Source organism: Bubalus bubalis, chromosome X (genome assembly GCF_019923935.1).
Source record: "Bubalus bubalis isolate 160015118507 breed Murrah chromosome X, NDDB_SH_1, whole genome shotgun sequence".
Taxonomy (NCBI): domain Eukaryota; kingdom Metazoa; phylum Chordata; class Mammalia; order Artiodactyla; family Bovidae; genus Bubalus; species Bubalus bubalis.
This window is the reverse complement of record NC_059181.1, coordinates 92,591,830-92,601,267: the sequence shown is the minus strand read 5'-3', so window position 1 is coordinate 92,601,267 and position 9,438 is coordinate 92,591,830. Positions and strand designations below refer to the sequence as shown.

At 46.8% G+C, this 9,438-nt stretch overlaps 1 pseudogene; it reads right to left on the bottom strand.

Moving 5' to 3' along the window:
* Positions 1–6,465: 6,465 nt before the first annotated feature.
* LOC102405920 lies at positions 6,466–7,741 on the bottom strand (annotated as a pseudogene).
* Positions 7,742–9,438: the final 1,697 nt, after the last annotated feature.

The window sequence follows — 9,438 nt, the reverse complement described above, 5'->3', positions numbered from 1 at the left end:
TTATCTTATAATAACTTTTAACCTGTAAAATACTGAGTCAGTATGCTGTGTACCTGAAACTAACATCATATTGTTAATCAACTATACTTCAATAAAAAAGTATATACTGTTTATGATTTTCAATGTATAGAAAGCCTTAATGGGAGACTTGGTTGTTATAAAACATAATGTAAAAGTAAATGGGAACTTATGACAGAGATAGAGAAAGAGAGAGAAATAGAGAAATAGAGATATGGCTATGTAAAGCAGAAAACCTAGGAACATTCTCTCCATTAGAAGGGTAAGTTTCTCTTGCTTTCAAGACCCCATGAAGACACCCTTTCAATGATGATACCACTTGACTTCCTCAGGTGCCTTCACCTGTTCAAAGGTCTTTCTTGGGATATAGAAGGGTTGCCTTTATATCTATTTGATCACTTCCGACTGTTCTGGGAGCCATGTAGCCATGGTTCACTCATGTACAGTCTTCTGGTGTGGTAGAACTAGGTGTACCTAACAAAGTACTCCAAAACTCAGTAGCTTAGAACAACCATCTTACTTGCTCATTATTTTGCGTATCAGGAATTTGCACTGGTTGGTTCTTCTGCTAGTCTTGCCTGAGGTCATTTATGTAACTGGAGTCAGATCAGCTGGCAGATCAGTTGGGGGCTGATTTTCCCGTATAATAACTAAGGTTGGCAGATATAGCAAATAAAAATACAAGATGCCAGTTAAATTTGAACTCTAGATAAAAAATAATTGTTTTAAGTATGCCCAATGCAATATTTGGGACATACTTATATTGAAAAAATGTTTTGTGTTCATGTGGAATTCAGATTTAACTGGGAGTCCTGTATTTTATCTGGCAGCTCTTCCTAGGGGTCCTCAGTTGGAGCAGTTTATGTCTGTTCTGCATGGACTCATCCTCTAGCAGACCAATCTACTTAGCACATGGTGGTTTCAGAGCAGAAAGAGTGTAATGCCCACTGAAAATGCACTGTTCAAGCCTCTTTGTAGGTCATGTTTTCTAATGTTCGAACTGGCCAAAGCAAATCACATGTTCAGGCCCAGATTCAATGCAGGAGGGGATTACACAATGATATGACTTCCCTGGTGGCTCAGACAGTTAAGAGCCTGGCTTCAGTGAGGGAGACCCAGGTTTGATCCCTAGGTTGGGAAGATCCCCTGGAGAAGGAAATGGTAACCCACTCCAGTATTCTTGCCTGAAAAATCTTATGGATGGAGGAGCCTGGCAGGCTACAGTCCATGGGGTCACCAAGAGTTGAACACAACTGAGAGACTTCACTTTCTTTTCTTCTGTGGTAACAAGGAGGCATGGTTCATTGTAGCTATTACTGTAATATTTTCCCAGAGGTCATTCTAATTGTTACTTTTTTCCCTTATTTGCCTATATAACACCCTCAATTGATTTTAACAAGTTCCTGTTTGTTCACCCACTACCCCAAATCCTCTGTCCGTTTATTCCACTTGGTCTGGTCAACCAGGGCCTGCTGTTTAGCTGTCATCTTAAAACTCACCTTTATTGCATTCCCAAGTTGTGATCATGATTTCCTTGATTCCATATTTACCTTGGACTTGATTACTACCTTTTTGCTTGGAGTGCAAGTTTAAGTAACTTCCTAAGAGAAGGTCCACAAGAGGCAAAATTTGAGTACTTTCAGTCCTGAAAACATGTTTATGGTCATCACATGCCTACATGATATTGTAGGTATGTCTGTTTAGAAACAGAATACTAGAGAAAATCTCATTTTCTAAGAATCCGAAGGCCTTTACACATTGATATATCACATCAAGTGTTATGAATAACATGTCTGATGCCAGCCTGCTTTGCAGATGACTTTATCCCCACCCTTGGGAAAGTTTGGGGTTTCCTTTTAATCTTTATTATTATAAAATTTCTTGGGGATATGTCTAGGTGAGGTTTTTAATTGTATTGAGCACAAAATACAGCTTTCTTTTCAATTAAAATTAATTGCAAATTGATTGTATTGAGCACAAAATGCAGTTTTCTTTTTAATTAAAAAGGAAAAATGTAGAGAAAAAATAATGAGGATCTATATATAAGTCATCCATAACTAACAACAAACATTAAGGCTCTGTTGTATTTGTTTATAAGTTCTTTGTTAATAGATAAAATTAAACTACAAAATTGTTAGGGTTACATTTTCCTCAGTCCCTTACCAAAGGCAAGTGGTATTGTAAAATTGATGTGTATCTTTCAGTACCCATTTTTAATTTTGCTATAAATATATGTATCTAAAATAATATATAGTATTGTTTTATAATATTAAAATTATATAAATGGCATTATATTGTATCTTTGTACAAATTGCTTATTTCACTCAACTTTAGGTGTCTGAGATATCTAGACTGAGCAGTAGAGATTTAGTTCACCCATTTTTACTGCTTTATGAATTCAATTATATAGATAGATGACTTATTATATTATTCAAAAACCTACAACAAACATCAACCTTAGGGCTGAAACATCAATCATTAAAATCAGAAACATGACAAGTATGCGGTTGGTCATCAGTGCTGTTGCTCTGGAGGTCCTTGACAGTGAAGAGATAAGAAAAGAAATGAGCTGGAAAATATTGAATAAGAAGAGATAAAAATATCATAATTTGTAAACTATGTTTGTCTAGTTGAAAAGTCAGAAATAAAAAAGAGGCAAAATAATAAATATAATACGAGAGTTCACCAAAGGAACCTGACTGTAGAAACATATTACATCAAGAGTTTTTATACAAACCAGGAAAAATTATTTCCTATTATGATTACCTTTGATGGAAATATATATGTATATATGTACAAAATTCAAAAGCTACAAAAGACATAAAAACAAGTCTCTTATTGAATTTTTCCCATGCAAACCCAACATACGCACAAAGAGGCAAAAAAGTGTTTTGCCTTAAATTGTGAATGACTACACATGCTGAAAGATAATTTTTACTATATAAGGAAACAAACTCATAAATGATAGAATATATAATAGATTTATAACAGTACAAAAAACACAGTGTGCTCCAACATGTTTTCTCTTGCAAAAGAAGGCAGTTTTGGTGAGGGAATAAGCCAGTCCCATTTTGCTTGGCGCTAAAGCAGGCAGGGCAGGGGGTTCCTAAGTTTCCTGTGGGCCAGAATGCATCCTGAGATGGTATCAGAGGATACCTGATACCTGCTCACAAGCCCCAGCACACCCTCCCTGACAACGCACACACCTCACTTGCCACGGACGACCCAGTAACCCAGAGGGTCCCTGAGCCAGTGAGGGGTTCCTGGGAGAAAGGGGTGTGCCCCAAGAGGAATTCCACACCAGGAAGCCACAGAGGGGCTGCTCAGCTGGGGGCATGAGGTCCCAGAGGCACCAACTATATATCATGAGATTGGAGTGATAAGTGGTGCTGTGTTGACAGGTTATCTGTTTGGAAAAGGAGTCAGTTTGGATGACAGCTCCCACCTTGCACAAAAGGAAATTCCAGGTATATCCTCGAGACAAGCCTTGAAGTGGAAAGGTAAGAAAGAATTAGGAACCCACAGAGGAGGCTCCTTTTGTCAAGGGGAAATGGGGAAGGCCATCCCAAGCCACACACAAAAGCAAGAAGCAATAAGGGAGAATGAGCCTTCTGGGGAAGAGGAGGTCCTGAGCAAAGTGAAGGGGGTGAGTGTGAGAGACAGAGTGAGGTGGTGCATGTGGCATGAGGATCAGACAAGGGACTGGCCGATGCCCGGCAGAGCTGTGCTGCAGTGCCCATCCCATCTTAGACCAAGTACTGCCCCAGGAGAGAGGTGGGGGCCAGTGCTCCACACCGCTGTCAGACTCTTAACCGAAAGTGCTGTGGTGGCCCAGCGGAGGGACTGACTTGATGAGGGCTGTGCCTGTCCCCGGTGACACTTCAAAGTGAGGGCACTGTGGCTGGAACTGCCCCAAGCGCGGCACGAAGGGCCCCGTGGGGATGCAGTCTGGGAGATGCAGGCGGTGTACCAGGCAGGAAGCTGCATGCCTGCCAGCCACACCACCTGGGCTTATGTCAGGGAGGGGCGGGGTGGGGGGGGCACATATAACAAAGTTCCCAGGACAGGAAGCAGGCTGGGAGGGTACTGGAAGTTGGTGTAACAGTTCGTACCTACAGGCACAAATGTAGACAAGATAATGATGAAGAAAGGAAAGCAGGGCTCTCTCTGGAGCCGGCCGGAAGACAGTGTGTGGAGGCACTTCCAGACTTACCCAAGGCACAGCTTTGGCTGGGGCAGTCCCATCAAGGCAGGCACCCCCCACAGAGTGCGACCAGCTCAAGCTTTGAGAACCCTGGCTAATGCTTGCCACAGGGAAACCCGGCAAGAAACTCGGTGGATTGTAGCAGACGGGTGGGTCTAAGTTTGTGCTGGGTGGTCCCCTGCTGTCTCATTTTTGAATTAAGCATGGCAGGGGTGGCAGGCACCTTAGTCTTTCCAGTGCTGAAAGCCTCTGACTGTGTTCCTCAGGCCCTGACTGCAGGCATGCCTCTCGCTCCAGGTCCCTCCACATCTGAAGGCAGAACCCACGGGGAACTGGGCTCCTGCCCTGGCACAGCAGCCTGCCAAGGGCAACTGAGGCTGGCCAGGGCCCGGAGCTTCCCCACACCGATAGTGTTTCAGGGAAGGCAGTGCCAGCTCGTGGAGAGGGGTCGTGTCTTGGGCCAAGACCCCACTGTGGACACACTTCAGGGCTGGCAGGCTGTCCTGTGACAGGTGCACAGGAGGTGGGCACGGGGCTCCCAGGCCCCGCCTGAGATCGGAGTCAGTTGTGGCCTGAGAGAGCCTAGCGCCTGCCTCGGAGATGGTGGAGCGCTGCCTGTGGCGGGACTCAAGCGGGGACTCGGCAGAGTGCAGAGGAGGAAGGAAGCACATGGCCATTTGGGACCCCAAGCCAGGAGCAAGCAGAAATGCTGTGGTTAGGGCAGAGATCGCTGAGGCTGAGCAATAAAGTGTTGCTGAAGATGCCCCTGGCCAGCAGGCTCCACTGGACAAGTGGATGAGGGGCTGCCTGAGGGCAGTCCTGCCTGGGAAACAGACTGCCCCGCCCACCTGAGGCTGGCTAGGCACAAAGGGAGGATCAGGTAAGTAGCTCTTAGAAAACAGGGGCCCAGCGCCAGCAAACGGAGCCCCAGCCTGGTGAACCTCGCTGGGGGTGTGGTGTCACGGCAACCACAGTCACATGCTGTCCAGCAAGGCGCCAGGGCCCGGGAAGGGGCAGCGTTCTGGCAGGCCCCCATGGTCACTAGGCGGCCCAAACTGTGGGGGGCAATGAGTACAAGCAGGAGAGTGGCACCCCACCTGCGCCCCCCTGCCCCAGTCTCCAGGAGAAGGGAGGGAAACATTGAAATAAAACTGTGCTCTGCACGGAGGAGGGCAGTCAGAAGCAGTACACTGGGACATCGCTGATGACCAGGGCGCAGTGTCCCAGAGCCACACCCCAGGGGGACCAAGAGAGGGCACTGGGCTCACGGGCAGCACCGCTCAAAGGAAGCTTCTCGTCCCCTACATGAGCCTGGCCTTTGAGGAGGAGGACCGCTTCATGACACATCAAAACACCCAGGGAACCTGGCTTTGCTGACCCGGGGCTGAGGCTTGCTGGGAGGGGTCTGGAAATGTGGGCAGGGGCGGTGGAATGAGCTGCACAGATTCATGGAGCTTTCAGTGTGCAGAGCCACATTCTTCCTTTCCTTCCAGGGGTGCCAGGAGCTTGCATGGACCGCATGAATATGTGTCCTTCTGGGTGGACAGCCATGGCCATGCCACGCCCCTCAGCATCTGCCCTCCCACCCCCTCGGGGATCCATGGACGTCTCCATCGTCTCCTTCCTGGATCCCACAGAAGTACCCAGGAGAGGGCAGAAAAGAGGTTTCCCAGAGGAAGCAAGGGCCAAGCCTTCCCACTCGGCCGGGAATTTGGGCTTGGCCTCCCAAGGAAGGGAGGAGGCCTGCAAGTAGGTTGCACAGCTCCTTCTCAGGAGAGGGAACAACACCAAGCAGGCCCTCAGCGAGTAGCAACTGTTACTGCTATAATTGTGCATTAAGTGTCAGGGATGGGTTGCCCAGTGGGACGACAGGGATGCACAGATCAACCCAACGGTACTGACCTTCCTCTCTAGGCCGGCAGGCGAGGAAAGACACCTTCATCGAGGGAAGGATTTCTCTGCATCAGGCACTGTGCTGCCTGCTTCAAGGTGCTGCCTCTTCTAGTCCACCCAAGAGTCCTTCTTAATCCCACCCCCCACCCCCTTCCCTGCCCCAGCCCCTCCCCCAGCCCCTTCTGGAGGCTCCTCCTGAACCCTGCAGCTCATCTCTTCCCCAGCCTCCTGTGGGCCCTGCTAAGTGGGCATCTGCCAGGAGCAAATGGCCCCAGTCACTTAGCATGGATCTTGTATTTTGGTCTGTCCCCTCACGCACACTAGATTCAGAACCAAGTACCGTGTCTCACTTTTGCCAGTTAAAGCACACAGCTTTATTGATGATACATAAAAATGCAGACTTGGTGGACAAGGTTAAGTCAGTACAGCACATAGAAGAGGGGTGTACTTTTTTGCTCAATAGGTATCGTTCATAGGCTCGCGAAGAAAAGAGAGTAAATGGAAAGAATCCCGTCTAAGCAGCAACTGATACGTTTTTGGCACAAGCCCCCATATGGGTCTGGTCTCCCCAACATGGTCCAGCTTAGACACAGAGACCACCACAGGCCAGGCATCCCCAGTGAGGCTGGAACATGTTGTTCTTTAACCACAGCTGGCAGCTGAAGGGACCCCTTTACCACAGGAAGAAGGCTGCAAGGGAGCAATTTACAATGCACATTGCCTGCAGACTGAAAAACCAAGAGGTTACTCAAAGCTCTGTGGGAACCCCTGCCTGACCAGTAAGAGTGTGGTCCTGGATTTAGCAAATGCAACTTTCACCCAGAGATGTGCTGAGCCAGCTAAGGCTGGGTCTTCAATAGCACCCACTGCAGAGTCTTTGAGAACACAAGTGTGTGTTCACCCACTGACTGGGCTTTGTTTTGGAGTGGATCAGTCCCACCCTGCTGGAGGGGCCACTTAAGAGGCCAGGGTTTCTGAGAGAAGCTGTCTGTTTGTGTTCCTGATAAAGAGGGGCAGGAAGGGCCATAGCACTTGGGCTCTCAGCAACTCCCCCGACAAGGCTGGCTTTTCAGACAAACCCGTCAGGGGTTTCACAACCTGCCCCTCAGCACATTCACTTCCCTCTGGTATCAAAGGAAGCATCAAGCCTGGAACGGACTGGGCAAGCATGTTATTAATAACTGTCATGCTTATTAACAAATTTAATCCAGCCTGCTGCAGAAATGAGTTGCAGCAAAGTGACACAGTCTCCCGACACACTTGGCTGATGCACATCTTCATCTGGCCCTGATTTTCAACACTGGCATTCAAGTTATCTGGGACACACAAAGCCTTTCCCTCCTCAACAGCAGGGTCGGGAGTCGGGATTGTGTTTCCAACAATGGAGAGGCTGGCCAAATGACTGTTGATATCATGGCTAAATGAAAAACCGGCATCCTTGGGCTCAGCTAACACTTTTCTCTAAATGAAAGGGCCCTTGGAGAGGCCAAGAGCACAACTGAAATTTTTAATATCTTAAGCCTCACTTTTTAATAAAAATAAGTTCTATTTTTCATTGGGGAAAATGTAATTTTTCTTAAGTCAGGCCCTTTCCTCTTTGATAGGCCCTAGGTTCTTACTGTCCATGTCACATGTCAGCCTCATCCCCAGGATCTGGCATTTCCTGGATCTTTGAATGAAGACTAGACCCCTTATCCACCCTTATCCATACGCAGTTCCCTACAGTTCTGCTTGTTTCTCACTGTGCTTACATCCTTTTCTGATTATTGGGTGAACTGTAGCAACTTCTAGTTCTGTCCTCTAGAACTGCTTTTGCTAAATCACGAACTGGATCACACTTTACATCTGTGACAAGTCACAGGAGGGTCTCACTCTTTTAAAAAGCCATCTTATTGTAGTGTTCTAGGTAGGAGACTGTTGGATGTTCTTTCCCTGGACACAAACTGCACTATCTGCCATTTGACAGGTTAATAGGGAAAATGCAAATATATAGAGCTTTCTTGAGTCTCTGTAGATATAAATGCCAACACTCAGCTCAGTTGATTTTCTGGCATCAAATTCCTGTTAATTTTCAAATGTTTCTCCTCCGGTATTTATCTCCCTTAAGCTGTTTCCCACTCTTTCCTCAGAGGTACAGCATTTAACTTTTCTAGCACCCAAGTAAGAGGAGAAGAAAACAAAGACTGGGAGAGGTTGCTGAGTTGCCTCTTGACCCTGCATTCTGACTCCAACCTCCCTCCTCCTCCCTTTCCTTATCTCGAAGAGATCACAATGTCTGGAGCTATTTCCTTCTTCCTTTGCCTAGATTTATGTCTTCATGTAAACACACAGAGAGAATGGAGATCGGTAGATATACAGGCATATGACTGCCCTCTCTCCAGAGTGAGAAATCTGGCTTTCAAATTTCTTCCATTTGACATTCTTAGGCACAGCCTCTATCCTCCAGACCCTTTCATCACCCCATGGCTTCCCCACAAAGGCCCGCATTTTCAACTCCCTGCTGCCCCAGTCACTCTCTTGACTTTGTTTTCTTCTTTCAAATAGCCACTTTTCTGTTCTACCCAACATTTCTGCTCCATAGACGCTGTTTCCCCAGAGCCAAAAAGGATTGAGTTTTAAGTAATGCTTTTCTGAAAGGGGGTAGTGAAAGAGAAGGTTCTGATTTCAGGCTTGCCTCTACCGCCATCTTCTGACTGGTTCAGGCCTCACATTTCCTTGAAGAAACTGATCAGTTCACTTCAGTTCAGTCGTTCAGTCGCTCAGTCGTGTCTAATTCTTTGCGACCCCATGGACTGAAGCACACCAGGCCTCCCTGCATCATCAGCTCCTGGAGTTTACTCAAACTCATGTCCATTGAGTCGCTGATGCCAACCAACCAGCTCATCCTCTGTCGTCCCCTTCTCCTCCCACCTTCTATCTTTCCCAGCATCAGGGTCTTTTGCAATGAGTCTGTTCTTCACATCAGGTGGCCAAAGTATTGGAGTTTCAATATCAGTCCTTCAATGAATATTCAGGACTGATTTCCTTTAGGACGGACTTTAGGATGAACTGGTTGCAGATGACAGCACCCTTATGGCAGAAAGCGAAGAAGAACTAATGATGAAAGTGAAAGAGGAGAGTGAAAAAGTTGGCTAAAAGCTCAACATTCAGAAAACGAAGATCATGGCATCTGGTCCCATCACTTCATGGCAAATAGATGGGGAAACAGTGGAAACAGTGAGAGACTTTATTTTAGGGGGCTCCAAAATCACTGCAGATGGTGACTGCAGCCATGAAATTAAAAGACGCTTACTCCTTGGAAGAAAAGTTATGACCAACCTAGA